This window comes from Netta rufina, assembly GCF_964035555.1.
Source record: "Netta rufina genome assembly, chromosome: 1".
Taxonomy (NCBI): Eukaryota; Metazoa; Chordata; class Aves; order Anseriformes; family Anatidae; genus Netta; species Netta rufina.
In genome coordinates, this window is record NC_140123.1 from 119,833,523 (window position 1) to 119,850,275 (window position 16,753).

At 42.4% G+C, this 16,753-nt stretch overlaps 1 protein-coding gene across 4 annotated transcripts in view; it reads right to left on the reverse strand.

Annotated features, from left to right (window-relative positions):
* The window catches only part of ZBTB20 (zinc finger and BTB domain containing 20), a 453,606-nt gene that overhangs the window by 21,995 nt on the left and 414,858 nt on the right, over positions 1–16,753 (reverse strand). For all 4 annotated transcript variants that reach the window (XM_084301334.1, XM_084301336.1, XM_084301335.1 and 1 more), the window contains 2 exons: positions 11,650–11,746; positions 4,075–4,262 (listed from right to left, as the gene is read on the reverse strand). The gene's annotated coding sequence lies outside the window, so the exon portion shown is untranslated. The remainder of the gene's footprint in view (positions 1–4,074; positions 4,263–11,649; positions 11,747–16,753) is intronic.

Consider the following 16,753-nt stretch of genomic DNA (forward strand, 5'->3'; position numbering starts at 1 on the left):
ACAAATTCCTACACAGATGGACCATCCAACGTCTAAGAATAACTCTTTTAACTATCAATAGAGACAAAGAGATTCAGCTGCACTTTTCCCATGGGATTCCTTTAAGTTTGGACACATCTGTTAAGATGCATACGTCAGAGCCTGAATGAAGTTTTTGTCTGATTGTATCTCTTAGCACTTGTGGAAGTTTCTGCCAAAATTATCTTATCTCTTGGCACTTGCAAAAATATATACTGATATATGCTTTCTAAAGGCCTCCTGAAATAAGCGGCCTATACAGACCAAATCAGTTTAAATAGAGAGCAAAGTCCCGATGACTTCCTTTCCTCCTAGCAAAATCTTTAGAAGCTTTACCTGAGGGAGTTCAGCCTTCGAATCTACTACCAACTTTACGCATCCTCTGTCCCTAAACAAAAAAGTGTGTGGAAAGTTGCAAACAGCACCAATCTCATATACTTTACTTGGCTTCTCTGTAACCTTTCCAGAACCTGTGCCTCCATACTCAGCTTTGTAGTTTTTTGCACAAACACCTTTCTTCTGAGCAAGCAGCTACATCTGTTTGTGACAGCTGAGTAGCTAGAGGTGTTTGGAGCTCTATCAACTCACTCTATGATTTAATTCCAAATTAATTCAAAGTGGTGCTTTCTATTTGCCAAGCCCTACATGAAAACAGTTACCTCATGAAGCACCTCTTTCTCTAACCTCTTTCTCCAATTGCATGGCATGAGCTCGCATTTTCCAAGACTGAAAAAGATGAGACCTGGACACAATGTGTCCTAAGTTCTGGATTTTGCTTCGAAGATAAACCTGCACTGGAAATACATCATAATGTTCAAAACCAAAGTCCTAGAACAGTCAGAAGCAATTCAGTTTCATCGTGAATAAGCAGCACCAGAAGCAGCAGGTAGAATATACTACATTAAGCCCTAAATTAAGTTGTATGTCACATATGACTTCACTCAGATATTTTTTTTCCCCCCACTAGGTACTCATTTCAGTAAGACTGGCATTCAGACTATTGCTTAGGCTTTCTTCACCTCTGCCTTTTACGGGCGAGAAGCAGATGGCTATCATGGAGCTTTTATTTCCTATGCTTGGAAAAAGTATTTTGATGTGAATCATTCCAAAAGCACCCTGATTTTTTAAAGTAAATTGGCTTATGAATATTTCTCATAATAAATATGTGGTGGTGTTTTCTGCCAAGCACTAGTGATTGTGCATGCAAAATGGTCAGTGAAGATTTCAAAGTGATTTGAATAGGTGGCCCATAAAATCCAAGTCTTTTTTCCAGATACATGAATGAGGGCTTATGGAGCCATCTGTACATCAGTACATTTTTCCAAGAATGGAAATACCCTCCGTGCTAACTCTTTCAGGGTGTTTCTAATATTTTGCATGAGACAATTCCTCTCAAACTTCCTGCCTAATCCTAGTTTCTAAATAGAGTATTTATCATCCTACCCCACCAGAATGAAAAATGCCCTCTTGAGAATGAAATATAATCTGCCCAGTCACAAGGGTAGAGGCTGCATGGTGGTCTGGGCAAGGGAGGAGAAGCAATCCTGTAGTGTTTAGAAGGTAGGGAGAAGGACAGGAGGTGATGCTGGCCCAAAGAAGGAAGATATCATCACAGGTCCAAAAGCTGAGGGCAAAAAAGAGATGTGGCCATGTAGTTCTGAGAGGAGGGGAAGAGAAGGGCAAAGGGAGGGGTTCTAGTGTGAGGGGAAAGGCAGGGGAGGACAGAGGTAAGGAAAGAGTTTATAATGACAGGAAAGCACATTTTTAAATGTTGGGAGCTACAAATACTCATCTCTTGGGTCAATGAATGTGTTCCAGCAGAAGGAATTGAGGCAACATTAAAAAAAAAAACACACAAAAAAAAACCAACACAAATACATAACGTGGTAGATAGCTGTAGCAAATATGCAGACATAAATTCATCATGCCTTATTTTGTCTTCGTGTGAGAAACTGGCATTGCTATTTTGCAAGAGCATGCCAAACACTAATTATATGCATACTGCCCCAAACAAATACAGCCTGATGAAGGTTATAACCCAGCATAAATAATGGAGGTTTTTCCATTGGTTTCAAAGCACAAGGAATCAACTAACAGAGATCAACACCACAAGAGGCTTTATCATTTCTTGAATTTTTGCAGGACTCTAACTGTATTTTGGGAACTAAATTTCAACAGCTACTGAAATAGGAGAGTATTAATGTTGAAAATATTATTAAACTTATTTACTGAAAAAAACAACTTCCATGTGAAAGGAGCATCTATTCTGGGTTTTAAGTTTTTCATTCATATTGGTACTGTGAATTTAGTAGGAGTGAAGGTGATTTGGGGACATTAAAACCTTTGGGGTGTAAAAGGCTGTTTGTCCACAGAACAGGTAGAGCATGAAAATCTGTAGGCTCCACCTCCCCATGGTGCCCTTTGCCAATTTTCCTCACCCCTGAACTTGGCCACCTCAGAAAGCAAAAGCAGGAGGTCATTCTCTGAGTTCCCTACAATCCCTGCTGGCCTCTGTCCTAAGGTTGCTTTCATGGGTTTCTATTTGTACTGTCAAAAAACATCAGTGTGAGGTTTCAAATCCCATTTAGTAATGAACTCTTTCATCTTTGTGAATGGGATAAAGAGATTCTTTGTTTGAAAATAAGGATTATATTTTTCTTGTTGTTCTGCTCATTTTTGCATCTTTTCACAAGCTTTTTGTTTCCAGAAAACATTACAAGACAAAACTGTACCCCGGTTTTAACAAAGAGTTTGACATCTCCAATTTGAAGAGAATTCTTACATACACTAAATAGCATGCTGCCTGCTGCTCAATTGTTTCACGTCTCTTTCTTCTCCCCAAATCACCAGGTGAGATTTAGGAAAGTCTCCCCAATGTTTTTATCAGCTCTATTAAAACCAAGATCTCTAGAAGAAGCTCATAATGAATACAGTCAGAAGCCAGCAGGAATGAATTGCAGCTAAAGTGATTTTGATAGTGATGAGCCCTATAACCCAGCTGCTTCCAAGTTTGGCCCTGAGGCAGGATTTTTAAATTAAGAAAAGAAAAGAATATACATACTTTTTAATCTGATTTTTTTTTTTTTATTGTCATGCCCTGATTTTTTTTTATAGGCCTTTGCAAAGTCTGGTTGGCTTCTGAGCTCTTGAAACCTGGCATCATCATCTTTCTTCCTCCTTTTTTCCCCTTTGTAAGTTTACAACATCCTAAAACCACCACAAAAGAGGTAAGCTATATTTTATACAACTAGTGAATGATGAGGTTGACATCACCCTCTGTGTTCCTGCCCAAGAGACTTTTAGGCAGGGACCACTATGAAATGATGTCGTTTTGAAGACTTGACAGGGTAAGTGCTGACTTTTTAAAGCATAGTTTTAATCATTTCTCATTCTCTCTCCTTTTTTTTTTTTTCTTTTTTTTTGGGGGGGGGGTTGAAAATTTTGCATGTCCTTATGTCCTTTAAAAGTTAATGTCCTTTAAAAGTTAACCCATGCTGAGTAATCTGAAAGTAAATGCACTGAAAACAAGGGTCTTAGGCTGCTACAAGCACACAAGTTCACAAAGATCTTCCAGAGCCCTCACATGCTTTATATGAACCCCTCCACAGAAGCACTTTTCCCTGTCTTGGTGGAAATCCTTTACAAGCCAGAATGTTAGAGCCAGACACTTGTTTTCTCCCACTGGAAAACAGTACAGGCTGAAACTCCCTGCCAGTAGATATGCTTGGGTAATGAGAAGCATATGACTACCTGAAGACGAGTAACTACAGTTTTAGTTTGAAGCAGACACGCTCAGAGGGTTTTCCCTTTTTACTTTATAAGAAGTAGGAGCAGCCAACATGCTCTCATCTTCCCTCGGCTGGCTGCATTATTGTGACCCTACCGCAAAACACTGTTTTAGGGATAATTTCCAAAAAAGGGAAAAGGTAAACCCTGAGGAAGTCATGCTTGTGCCATTATGGAAAGATCATCCAACTGGCTGGAAAGCCTGTTCTGCAGTAAGGAACGTCTTTTCAAGAACCCTTGTGCAACCCAGCAGTGTGTTGGTGTACTCACAATCAGATGACCCTGTGTGTGCGTGCAGGTTTGTTGGTGAATGTGGTGAGTGGATGAGGGCCGGGTTCAGAGACGGAACAGCTTCAAGGTTCAGGCAGGGAAGGCCCGGCTTGGCGCTGCATGCACCCGTCTGAGTAATCTCATTCTCCTCAGACGCCTTCTGGTTTTCAGCTGTCTTGGGTTTCTTCCTGAAAATAAACAAAGAGACCTTTGAAGGGACTGACTGCATATTTGGGAAAAGGCATTTTTAGAATCTGTTAAAGATAACTTTCTTTCCCCCCCCCTCACCCTCCCTCTCTCCTCTCTTTTCCCTTACAGGGGAGGGAGGCAGAGAAGACTCTCCTCCATGCTTCTTGTTTGGAAACAAGCTGCTCCTTGTTTTGACTCTGATGCAATGGCCCTGAGACTGTATTACAGCAAACAGGCCAAGAACGAAGCTCCTCATTCTGCCCCTACTGATGACATATAAAATGAAACTAGTCCCAGTGGTTTAGACAGTTGAAGCTCCATTTGACAAATATTAACTAAGGCTGCAGCATTCTGAACAGAAAGTTATACAGGAATGCAATAGACTTGTCTGAAAAGCAAAAAATATGCAAGTTTCCAGTTCAACACAAATCAGGACAAAGACTCATAGAGAAAAGCAGTGAAGTAATTTTGATATGCAGAGGTCATCTAAGTAAAGCATTAGGATTTGGAGCCTGAAACAACAGAGAACATGCACGATGCATGCGAATCCCCAATGCCTCTGCCTACCCAGAACCTTGTGGCATTTTGTATACACAAGGGATTAAAGCAAGTAGTGATTACTCATTACACAAATGGGGAAACCGAGGCACAGAGAAGAGACTTGATGGACTTTGGCTCATACAGCAAGTCCTCTGTACAGGCAGGCAAGAACCTGGATCTCCTCTTTGCTTTTCTATTTTAGACTTGAGAGCCACACTTCTGATGCTCCCTCGAGGCAGGTAGCTGCCGGGGGGACCTTGGGCCACAGCCTCTAGCAGGGGACACCGCTGCCATAGCCTACAATGTGGCCAACAGCACCCAGATAAACATTTGGCACAGGGTGCTGCTAGAGCCATGGTAGCGCAGCCTGGCATCCACCACTTTTTTGTCTGGGTCCATGCTGGTGACAGAGCTCCTCTCGATGGAGATGGAGACAGGTCCTATGTGTGAAGGGACAAGCCAGCAGCCATTGCCAGCATGGGAAGGGCTCCCCACTGCATGTGCGTCCACCTGGGACAGCTTGCAGGCGACACACTGAAAAACGTGATTTTTGAGACCTGGCAGGGCTTCTGTCTCAATTTTGAGACAACCCAGCCTTACAGGGACAACGTGGGGCAGCGGTACTCCCGCCGGGCCGAGCAGAGGCCCGGGCCGCTTACATAAAGGCGTTATATAAGGGCGGCACGCCCGACCGGGGGCAGGGCCCGGGCCCGCCGCCATTTCCTGGCGGTCGCCGTCGGGGGGCAGCAGGCGCCCAGGCCCGGCCCGGCTGCCGTGGCCTCGGAGGTGTCACCTCGGCCGCGACTGAAAGCTTCGGCGGGTGTGGGAGGGAGAAGAAGAAAACAAAAGTTAAACGGGCCAAAAAGAAATAAAACAAATCACGACGACCTTCCCCCTCCTGCCCCTTTCCTCCCCCTGCTCCCCTCTTTTCACTAACAACCCACAAGGTGAAGAAAAAGCGGGGAGTTTTTAGTTTCCTAAAAAAAAAGGAAAAAAAGTGATGCACAACACCCCCTGCAGAGGCCAAAATTCCCCCAAATGCTCCCTCTTGTCCAGAAGGAGTGCTTTTGGGTGTTGCAGGGGTGGTTTTCAGGGGAACCAAAGGTGATCGTGGGCAACACTGCTCTGCCTGAGAGTGCTGGTAGCCCAGATGTGTTTCTTTTGGGTTACTGGGGTTAAAAATCCCCACAGCAGACACACTGAGGCATGGACTGAGGGCACAGCCGGCTGCTTTCTCCACATATATAATCAATATGCTCAAAATAAGCCAGGCCAAAGTCTAATTGGATTTAAATTAAAACAAATAGGAGATGACAAAATGGACCTTACTTAAAGTTTTAAAGGTATAGGTAAGGGCTGAACCAATGAACTCTATATTAAACAGAAGGAAAAATCAAAGTATTTTAAAACATATTTTTCCTGAAGAGTAAACAGAGCACCTCATCACCACAAGCTCTGGCATCCCTCAGTCTGTTCCCCATCCTGTCACCACGATCCACGTCTTGCTGCATAGATGAGGATACATGAGATGTATAGCTTGCACGTGAGCATGTATAATTTAAAGTGCACAGACTGCATATGTTTTGTTCATAGCAGTCTGTGTAGCTCCTTGGCATACTAACTCTGGTAACTCCCATTGTACGCCCTCACACGTCGCATGTCCTGACCCCATGACTTTTCCATGTGCACCCAGCACGTGCTGGATACTGCAGTGTGTATAAATCAGTGCTTTTTTTTACAGCATTGCTACCCAAGAAGCTTTCAAATAGAATGGCTTTTGTCCAGGCAGCAAACGATATACATAGTCAGTTAGACTCTGGTTGTGTCTGGAAGCTGAGCTCCCATATTTCAGCCCAGAAGTTGAACACTCAGAGTATGGCCTCTGACTCCAGCTCTGTCCATGCACAAAGCTGCTTTCCCTGGGCTGGACAGTACTGTTATTTGCAGGGTAGGGGCTCAGTCTGAGCAAGCACTGTCTGTTGGTTGCTAACACATCCAGAGTGTTTTGTTAGACCAAGCATGGACCAAAGCTGAGCTTTACTTCATCATGATCAGGCTGATCCTGTGTCTACCTCCCAAAATTCATTAGAGGAATAGGTTAGAAATACTTGAACTACAGTAGTGACACCAATGAGGCTGTGCACATCATCCCCCTGACTCTTCCTTTCCAAACTTGTGTATTTTCTACCTCGCTCTGCAGGCTGATGCTATATTATCGAGATGCTCTTGCATTGTCACTTTTCCACATCAGCATCCTGCAGTGTGGAGACTTGTCCTCGCCTGGATGGGAAGAGAAGCAATGGTACTGACTAGCACTAAAGGCAATACTTTTCCACAGCAGTTCTCCATTTCTCTTATGCTGTTTGTACGTGCCCTGTACCTCAGTACTACCTGAAATGAACACAAACTTCCACGTAAAGAAGTCTGAGAAACAGACTTTACAGTCTGGGAAACAGCCTATAAAGAAACTCAAACGAGGTTCTTCTCCGGTCTACAACATCAGACCGCTGTTGTCAGTTACGGACAATGGGCCAAACCAGAAACACGCTCCTATTGCTCTAAGTATATTGCTATCTTTTGTTCTGCTCTATCTCCCATATAAAAACCTCCTATTGCTATGACCTCCACCTACATATTCTACTTAAATATTCATACATTCACGTACACAGTCTATGTATATTGCTATCTTATTGCTATATTCTTCACAAGGAGAGTTGTTAAGCACTGGATCAGACTGACAAGACAGGTTGTGGCACCTCCATCCTTGGAGATTTTCAAAACTTAATTGAACAAGGCCCTGAGTAACCTGATCCAGCTTGGAAGTCAGCCCTGACCTGAGTGGGGAATTGGACTAGAGACCTCCAGAGGACCCTTCCAACCTAATTTCTTCTCTGATTGCATAGTTCTTCTATGAACACTTCCATCAGTGAGCTCTCTAATAAATCTCTATGTTCCAGAAGGTAAAATGGGACACTAACCGTGGAAGAGTATGAATGGTCTTAGCTATGTCAAAGAAAAGAAAGAGGAGAGGAGAGGAGAGGAGAGGAGAGGAGAGGAGAGGAGAGGAGAGGAGAGGAGAGGAGAGGAGAGGAGAGGAGAGGAGAGGAGAGGAGAGGAGAGGAGAGGAGAGGAAAGAAAAGAAGAAAAGAAAAGAAAAGAAAAGAAAAGAAAAGAAAAGAAAAGAAAAGAAAAGAAAAGAAAAGAAAAGAAAAGAAAAGAAAAGAAAAGAAAAGAAAAGAAAAGAAAAGAAAAGAAAAGAAAAGAAAAGAAAAGAAAAGGCACAGGGGTGAGAGTGAAAATGAAGCAAGTAATAAATATTGATTGTGGAGCCTTCCCAAAGTATAGCTACTTATGTACTATGCCTGGACTTCATTGATTACAAACCTGGACTGATTATTTCAATTGTGGAGGTCAGTCTACCTTGTTACTGTAGTTCATGTGAGTAAGTTTTCCTCTACAGACTAATCCTGGAAAGAAGAAGTTTGCTATTATTGCTACAGTCAATGAAAGTTGCAAGATATTTGTAGAAGACTTGGGAATTTGCCCTTGGAGCATGTGGGTCCAGTCTGATCCCCAGTTATCTCTCTGAGCTCCTTCTCCACACTCACCTGTACTGCATTACAAGCCCTTCCAAATACTGCACGCACTCTTGAAACTATCAGAGGGCTATCCTCATCATCTTTGCTTCTTGTGAAGGTCAGCAGAAGGCCAATATAGCAAAGAGAAGGTACTTCTTTGTATGAACCTGATGGACAGACTCACAGAAGTTGGGGACAGAAAAAACACTGGCTTTTCCAAGCTAATCTGAGTCTTGAGGGTCACTACAGAATTCATACTTAGTACTGATTTAAAAGAAATGTATCCAGTTGAGTTTTAACCATCCTACTTACTCATCTTTTTTAAATGATGTGTCCTATGTGCAGACATGTTTATTTGTTGGTATTCATTTTCAGCGTTCCTTTGTGTGTGTTGTGTTACTTCTCATTATGTTCATTTACACCACTTAAAATACGTTCTCTTTCTTGACTGCACACTCTCCAATACCTAATATCAACCTAACTACATCCATTGTCATCCCTGAACAGAACTGTGTGTATTAGTGTAAAACAGGACCTACAATCCCTACCAGCTTTTTCTTTCTGTTTCCTCAAACTCCTCTGTCACTATCTTCATTGCAGTGAGGCATTCCCTCCTTTCCATCTACCTCAACCCTACGGTATCACACGCTAAGGTCTCGTGTCTAACACACTAAGACGTGGACAATTCACAATATTGCAGCTACTGCAGTGATTGCACTGGACACAAAGTAGGATAGTCCCCTTTCTACTTAACTGGAAGGCAGAACAGGTAATATTTTGGATGTCCTAATGTTGAGAGCTATCTAGAAACTAATTCCTACCACTGAGCCTTTCAAACTCCTGCTACCTTTACCCCTTCTTGCTGCCACTAATGCATTTGGCCTTCCTGCCCCCAGTTCTCCACTTGCTCTCCACACATGATTTCTTTGCATACATCTCCCCTGCAGCCAATGCTTGAGTTTGGAATGAATTTCCCCTTGATGGGTTAGCAAGTTCTTACAGCTGAACCCCCTCAAATAAGCTCTCTGTCAAAACCAGGTAATGTAAGTTGTTGAGCTTCAACTACTTTTTACAGGGCAGCTACCACAAATGCTTGAACACACCTTTAGGGAAGGAGCAGCTCTTTGTCCTGCGGAGAGAGCAGGTTAGCAACGAACAAACCAGCTCAGGTCTTGGATCCTGTGTCGCTGCACAGAACCCACAGCAGTATCCTGGCTCTCAGGGGAAGCTATGATACTGTGACTGTACAAGAATAATACTACATAATGAACAATAATGAGGCAGTTTTCAGCCTCTGAATACAGGGAGGGCTGGGTCACCAACCAGACCTTTGTTCATCGCATACTAAGCAGCATGGAGGGAACATGCCACAGGGTTGCTGATGTTAGGAGTGCTGCTGCTGGTTGAGTTTGCCCATCCATGTTCCAGGTGTTATTTCTCTTCCTAGCTGATACTGCATCACCTTCTAGTAATTGCCCTCTGGTTGCCTGTACTGCCCAAGCACTGTACTTAACTCACTAGTGAACAGTTTGTCTGTAACCTTAGTAACCCACACAGGCTGTATATAATTAAAAAAAATGGCTTCTTGGACCCTAAAAATACCAGGGTGTGAAAACAATTCATGTCTGGTTTTAAGCAGTATTTTTTCCCAGTGCTGTGCTGCACATTCTTCCTCTGCCTGTATGCGACTAACACAGCTCCTGATAGCAGAGCTTATCACTGCCAGTGTTGTGTCTCTTCCAGACGTGACATTGACAATACATATTTAGAAACTGACAAAGTGAAAGAGAGAGATGAGTATAATCACTGAATAAAAAACAAAACAAAACAAAAAACCCACAAAACACACCACGACAACAAACAAAACCAAACAAAACACAAGAGCAAAAAGCACTTAAATCTGCTCAAAGCCCTCACCTCAAAATTCAGGGCACACTGAATTTTGGAGCCACAGGTGGAGCTTCCTGAGACAAGCTCGCTTTAAAAAAAAAACCCTAAGCCATTCCAGTTTTCCTGCCAGAAGTGTTGCTTCAGTAGTAAGAAGTCCTGCACAGGCTGACTGCCTGAATATTCACACAGCTTCTCTGATGATTTTGCAGCCACATTGATCTTCATGCTGTTACAGCTACATGAGTGGCAGTTTGTTTAAAATCTCTGATTGCAAGTTTGTATCATACAATAGAAAACACAAACTCCTGAAAACATCGCCATAAAATGTAATATGAAAGAGAAATCCCAGCAGAATACTGCAGAACAAGAATGGGAGGCATGGAGAGCTGACAAGAGAGGCCCAATGTTCTTGTGCAATAAAAGCTTGGAAAATTTAATCAACGCAGAAAAGTAAAATAAACTCCAAAATCCCTTACAGGAGACTGATTAACATAATCAAGTTAAACTCAGAGATTAAGTTCAACTTAGATTGAAATTCGCTGGGTCTGTTTCAGACCTGAAATGGGGCTGATATGCCCCCAAATTTGTCCGTTTTTTCCATCTAAACCACAAACCTCATAAAAGTTACTCCCTGCCTATGAAACCTGCCTCACTTACAACCTCAGAGCATCTTGGCTACAGCAACACTGCCACAATACTGGCAAGCGCTGAGAATTGATCATAAATCAAAACTATGAGATCTACGGGGAAAAAAAAAGCGGTGCAAATAACACACAATTGATCGTCTCAGAGCATAATAGAACCACAATGCAAAGTCAAAATTGTCTTAGAATCTCAGGCAACTTTACCTATGTAATCCAGCCAAAATTTACCAAATTGTAATGGCCTAAAGTAACTTCTGTCCAAATTAGAGATGACTCAAAGCCTGGAAAGAACAGATTAAACCTTTAAGGACTTGCAGTAAATTCAATCTGCATTGCATGAAACACCAGCGAGAGGAAAGGTGTCTCATTAAAAAGTAATAAGAATAAAAAAGAAGATAAACACTCTGAAGACAAACATGGATGAATCGACTACAACAGCACGAACTAGAGCAGGGAGCAGGGAGAACCTGCCAAACGAAAAGACACAAGCACATCAAATCAGCCATGGCTGAACTACGCTGTGAGGCTACGACTTAAATATTTAACAGCTTTTTATTGACATATTTTTTTGCCCACATATTTCCTTGTAAGTTTCAAAAGCAAAACTTAGCTTACACTCATCAGTAATGCTCACAGGTGCTGCAGTTTGTTTTTGTTTTTTAAATGTCTTTTTTTTTTTTTTTTTTTTTTTTGCTGAAACAAGCAGTCTTTTATAAGAGATAAAATATACTTACAGTGGTTTCCAAATGGTATCACTCTTCAGGTAAATTACTCCAAGCCTTGGACCTAGTGCAGACGTTCATTGGGGCAGGGAACAGAGAGAGGCTGTGTCTGTACCAGAAAGAACCAAAAGGAAAGGTCAGGGGGGAAATAATAATTATTTACCAAGAGCAAGAAAACTTGCTGCAATGCTAACTGGCATTCTCCACTGTCAGTACAGCTGGCTGGAGCCTGGTTCAATCTCCCCAGCCCCCATCTGTAAATGACAACAGAATCGGTCCCCGGCTACCACAGGCTACCCATGCAACCTATTCTGGTGAAGTTGGGACAGAGAGGACGAGCCAGCAAAAGGCTATCAGTAGGATTCATTCTGAGAAGTTGCTCACTCTGACGGCATGAGCACGGAGAAGTGATGGAGAGCTAGCACAAACTTGGCACCAAAATGCATCTCATCAGAACAACAAGGCTAGTCCTGTTCAGAGCAGCAACAAACACTTCCTTAGAACTAAAAGGCAGGAAAAGGAAGGAAAAAAAAAAAACCAACAACCTCCTTCGCCTCTTTTGCTGTCTTTGCATCACAAAAATGACGGCTCACATCAAAGCAGAAACCCCACTTATCTCCCATCGGCCACCAGGTCGACTGCAGTGAGGCCAGTGAAACAGCTTATTGTCAGCCCTTCGGGAAAGAGGCAGCTCAGCAGCAGCTTTAAGTCTGAAACGTCCCGAGCTCAAGAGGGAGTTGGGCTCAATGGACTAACACAGAAGTGGATCCAAAGAGAAACCTCAGCTCCAGTATTTGTTAGAGGGTGATTTCACCACCCAGACCTAAGTTTTTGGGAGTATTTACATTTTTGGGGGACTTGAATCCTTCGCTAGACTAACAGAGCTCCTCCTTTGCTAACTTCGTATGATCTTTGGGTGGCTCGTTGTGGATGTTGGAAATGTGTCTGAAGTTAACATCCAGAGACAGAATTAAATCCTGCTTACTTCACTTATGCAAAGAACTCCTGGGACATCAGCATATTCAGTCCTACCCACAGTGAAGCCAATGGTGCTGTTTCCATGAATAAATAATTTTGCCTGCTCTGATCCGACAAGAAAAGCAAATATTTGCTTTATCAAAGAAATCAAGGAGGTGAACAAAAAATGATAAGAGATGTAATTGTTATTTCACAGGTAGTTAATGTCACTGTGCAAGTTGGAATTTATGTCTGTAAATGCAACACAATAAAGAAAACCCCACTGTTAGTGCAGCAGGAACACTGGAATGAGTGCCAGCAGACACAATGAAGGATTTTAGATGACATTGGAATAATGTGCTTCACAAAATATACATTCAGTTTTATGTTCAATTTACACATTTTGTAATGATGACGCTTACTGGAGACTGGGATATATGCTACATACTCATTTCAACAGGCTACACAAAATCCATCAACTGCACTTCACAGGGGCTCAAAAACCATCTTCTTTGATTCCAGTTTTTGTGGGCTCTCCCTTCTTGAGGCCTGCTTTGAATTGCAGATTGTGAAAATTTAAACAGAAAAAAAAAATCCTCAACTCAGCCTGAACCTCTGACTTTCACCGGAGTTTGGAGTGGAACCATATGCCAGCATCAGGTTAGCTCAAAAGAACTGCACAGAACAGTGACACCTTTGACCAGCGCGAAGGGTTGAATTTCAGAAGTGCAATAATGCCCAGCGATTCTGCAGATTGAAGTCCTTGCTAACACGCAGTGTGGCTTACTTTCAAACTCTCCTTTCCCCTTCTGTGCGCACCCCACCTATTCTGTTAATGCTGACCTCCCTTCTTTTATCCACTTTGAACACATCTGTCTTTTGTCTGGCTGCTCCTCGTCTTTTTCAGGCATACATCCTGCATGCCTTGAAGAGTGCCCAGTACTTCAGTCGCCATGCATTTTTAACTTGTACCAGAAGCAGAAAATCACAGGATCGGGTCTTTAGTCTTTACTTCGGCAAAACTCCTGCTCACTTCACTCCTAATTTCACACAAGAGAAGTCTAAGAACTGAATGTACTAATCCTGCATATTTTGTCACCTCTCTCTTTGTGTGTATCATTTATTGCTCTTCCAATCTCTGGGATTCCAATCCAAGTGGCTCTCTGTCATAGCGCTGCCTAGCACTCAATCTGGCTTCACATCAAAGGTCAGGGAAACAAGTTGTTAGAGATGGGCTGTTCAAAGTCTTCTACAAAATCTGTGCACTAAAACCCCCGTGGAAATCTGCGCTTAGAATATTTCCATTTTTCTTCATCTTTTTTGCTAGGGCTTTGGAAGATACATCTCTTTTCCTCCAGCGTGATGCACGTAAAGCACTGAGATCATCAATGGTTGGCAGGTACGTTTTAAGTACAAAACATCAACAAAGCTGGTGGTGCTTCAGAAGACATGCAGAGCACCACAGAGAAGGAAACACCCCCAAAATTGCTAAAAGTTTTTATCTAGCTAGAGAAAAAATAGAGGAAAATGATTTTTTTGACCACGAGAAGATTGGGCAAAAAGAGAGACATGCAGGACAGCAGGCAAATTTGATGTGTGGCACTGGGTTTAGTCACTTTTCCCCTATCTACCTGGGCTCCTCTATTGAGAAAAGGAAAACATTAACATCCCTGCTCCACGAGGTACTGTGTTCTTAATTAAGATCTTGGAGGATAAGCTTTCTGGATGAATGCATTCCAGAAATGCAGACTGCTATTACTTAAATATTCCCACTAACAATACTAACTCGGGCATTTTATATAACCTCACATTTATTCCACCTTGCTCTTCTCAAGCTTTATCTGGTAATTTAGAGGGTGTAAGAAACATTAATTGTATTACTGCTTTTATTAAGGAAGGTCCGTTTTATGATAGCAGTGATGTACTACAGATTTTGATTTAGGATGTACACTTCAGGTCAATTTCTATAGTGGCTTCAGTGGAGACACAGTGGGCATAAAGTCAGCAGAAAATGTGGTACTTTACATAATAATGCTGATGATTAATGGGCTCCCAAACCATAACTCCATATTCTGATGTACTGGCCCTCCTCCTCCTCCCTCCTGAAATTTGTGTCTTGACCCTTTCATCTCGTTTGCCACCTTTCCGGAGCCGTTCATTAATCAGCACCATTGATCTGATGCGGTCTGTCATATCCTATTACTTAAAACACACACAAGCAAGCATTGGCCTGACTCTGATCTTTATGCAACACACCGCCACAATATTTCCTTTATAGAAGGCTGAAATACTATAAACATCAATTTCCTGTTGGTGCTCAGTCCTGAAATTTGCTTTTTCTAAGTTTGTTCCCTGTGGGACGTTTCTGTCTCTGCCCCTAATTACACTTCTTTCTGCTCAGAGACATCACCGGACCCTTTCAGTATTCCCTCTTTGTTCGGGGCACCCACACGTTCGACCTGCAAGACACAACCAGCAGAATAGCTCTTTCTCTTCGTGCATGAGCTTGAGACCTGGTACCACAGTTTTCTGTTACTTTCTTTTAGTGACTCCTGATCAAGGGAGCTCAATTTTTTTTTAAGTTAATTGCTATTTATTTTATCCCTGCAATGCTTTTTCCCCCTCGTATCTTCAGAAGTCTGCTCCTTTCTGCCTTCTGTGTGATCCCTAGTAATGAAAAAATTAAAATATGAGCTTTTTGTGAGCTTATTTCTGATTATTATTTGCTGCGCTGGCACAGCACAGTCTATCATGAGGCAATGGAAAATAAGAACTCGCTAGTGCCACAGAAGTAAGCATGTCTGATCTTAATCCACATATTGTACAGGTCTCTTGAGTAAGGTGGGGTCAGTTTTAAATGACGCTTTCACAATCACGGATATATTTTCAGACTCAGCTGTCTAGGTTAAATGCAATTCTTTTTTGCTTACTTTTTCTCTGCAGGAGTAGCATTTTGGGTGAAATTTTTAAAGCAGCACTGAGAAGGAAAAGATGAGAGCAGTGGCGTTAACCATCAACAAACGTGACTCGGGAGCCAGCTTCTTGCATGAAGTGGGTGATTCCAGATGCACTTTACTGTTTCCTTTTCAAAAGAAAGCACATCCTCTGACTAGGGCAGGCTGTGGCATTTATGTTAAGTGAACAAGGTTAGGACGTCGGCTACCTGCAGAGGTAGGTATCCGACCGCAAGGTCTTCAGCAGAGATCAAGATGCGCTATTATATACACGACACCTTTCCATCAGAGACCAGAACTCATGCCATAGAAAACAGAAAAAATTACCAGCACAGGGCACATTATCAGAAGGCCACAGTGTGAATTTTTCTCAACAGTCAGGCCTTCATCTGTGAGAAGAAACCGCTCATTTCTGTACTCTACTGGGAAAACCGTATGTCCACTATCTGTTAAGTGGGCCTGAAATTCAGAAATTAATTTGTTAATGGATTAGACATTTGCAGAAAGCCTGTTTAAAGAGGCTGGACTGCTCTAGCCTAGTAAAGGCCAACTTCCCATAAGGACATCTTTGCAAAAGTACTAGAGAAAAAAAACTCTCCCTGAAGTCCCGTGGGTTCTTACTGAAATCTGGAATAGCAATGCAGTTTGTAGTAATGTCTACATCACGTTCCCAGTGTTTGTCTCACACACCCTCTATGACTTGTCTGTATCTGCTTCTTTTTCCCGTCTCTCACTCCTTTTTATCTGAGAGTCTAAAATTTCACTTCTCTTAACAGGCAGTTCTTTTCTTCACTTTGAATTTGGCACTTCGAATGGGCATTTTCTAGGGATCACTTTCATCTGATGATTCTTCTGATATTTCTTGCTATTTTGCAAGTGGTATTTCTTAATGCAACAACTACCTACACTTAAGAGCTAAGGTCCAAAAGGACAACTCTTCTACCAACCTTCCCCTCTGCTTCCTATGCTGGACACTCCCTCCTGCCCTAGCCAGTGGTACAAGGCCACAACCACGAACTTTTGGAAATGTTCTCTCTCATTTAACATATATATTGAGTTGATGCTTATTTTCCACTGATGAAGATCTCATAATGCTTGGTGTGTCGGGTGCATAAGTCCAACCTTTGCAGAGAAGTAGGTTAGATAGCACATAAGCAGAGTGTAGGTCAGTCTCTTGGCTAAACCTCGCTGTGGGCAGACAGTAA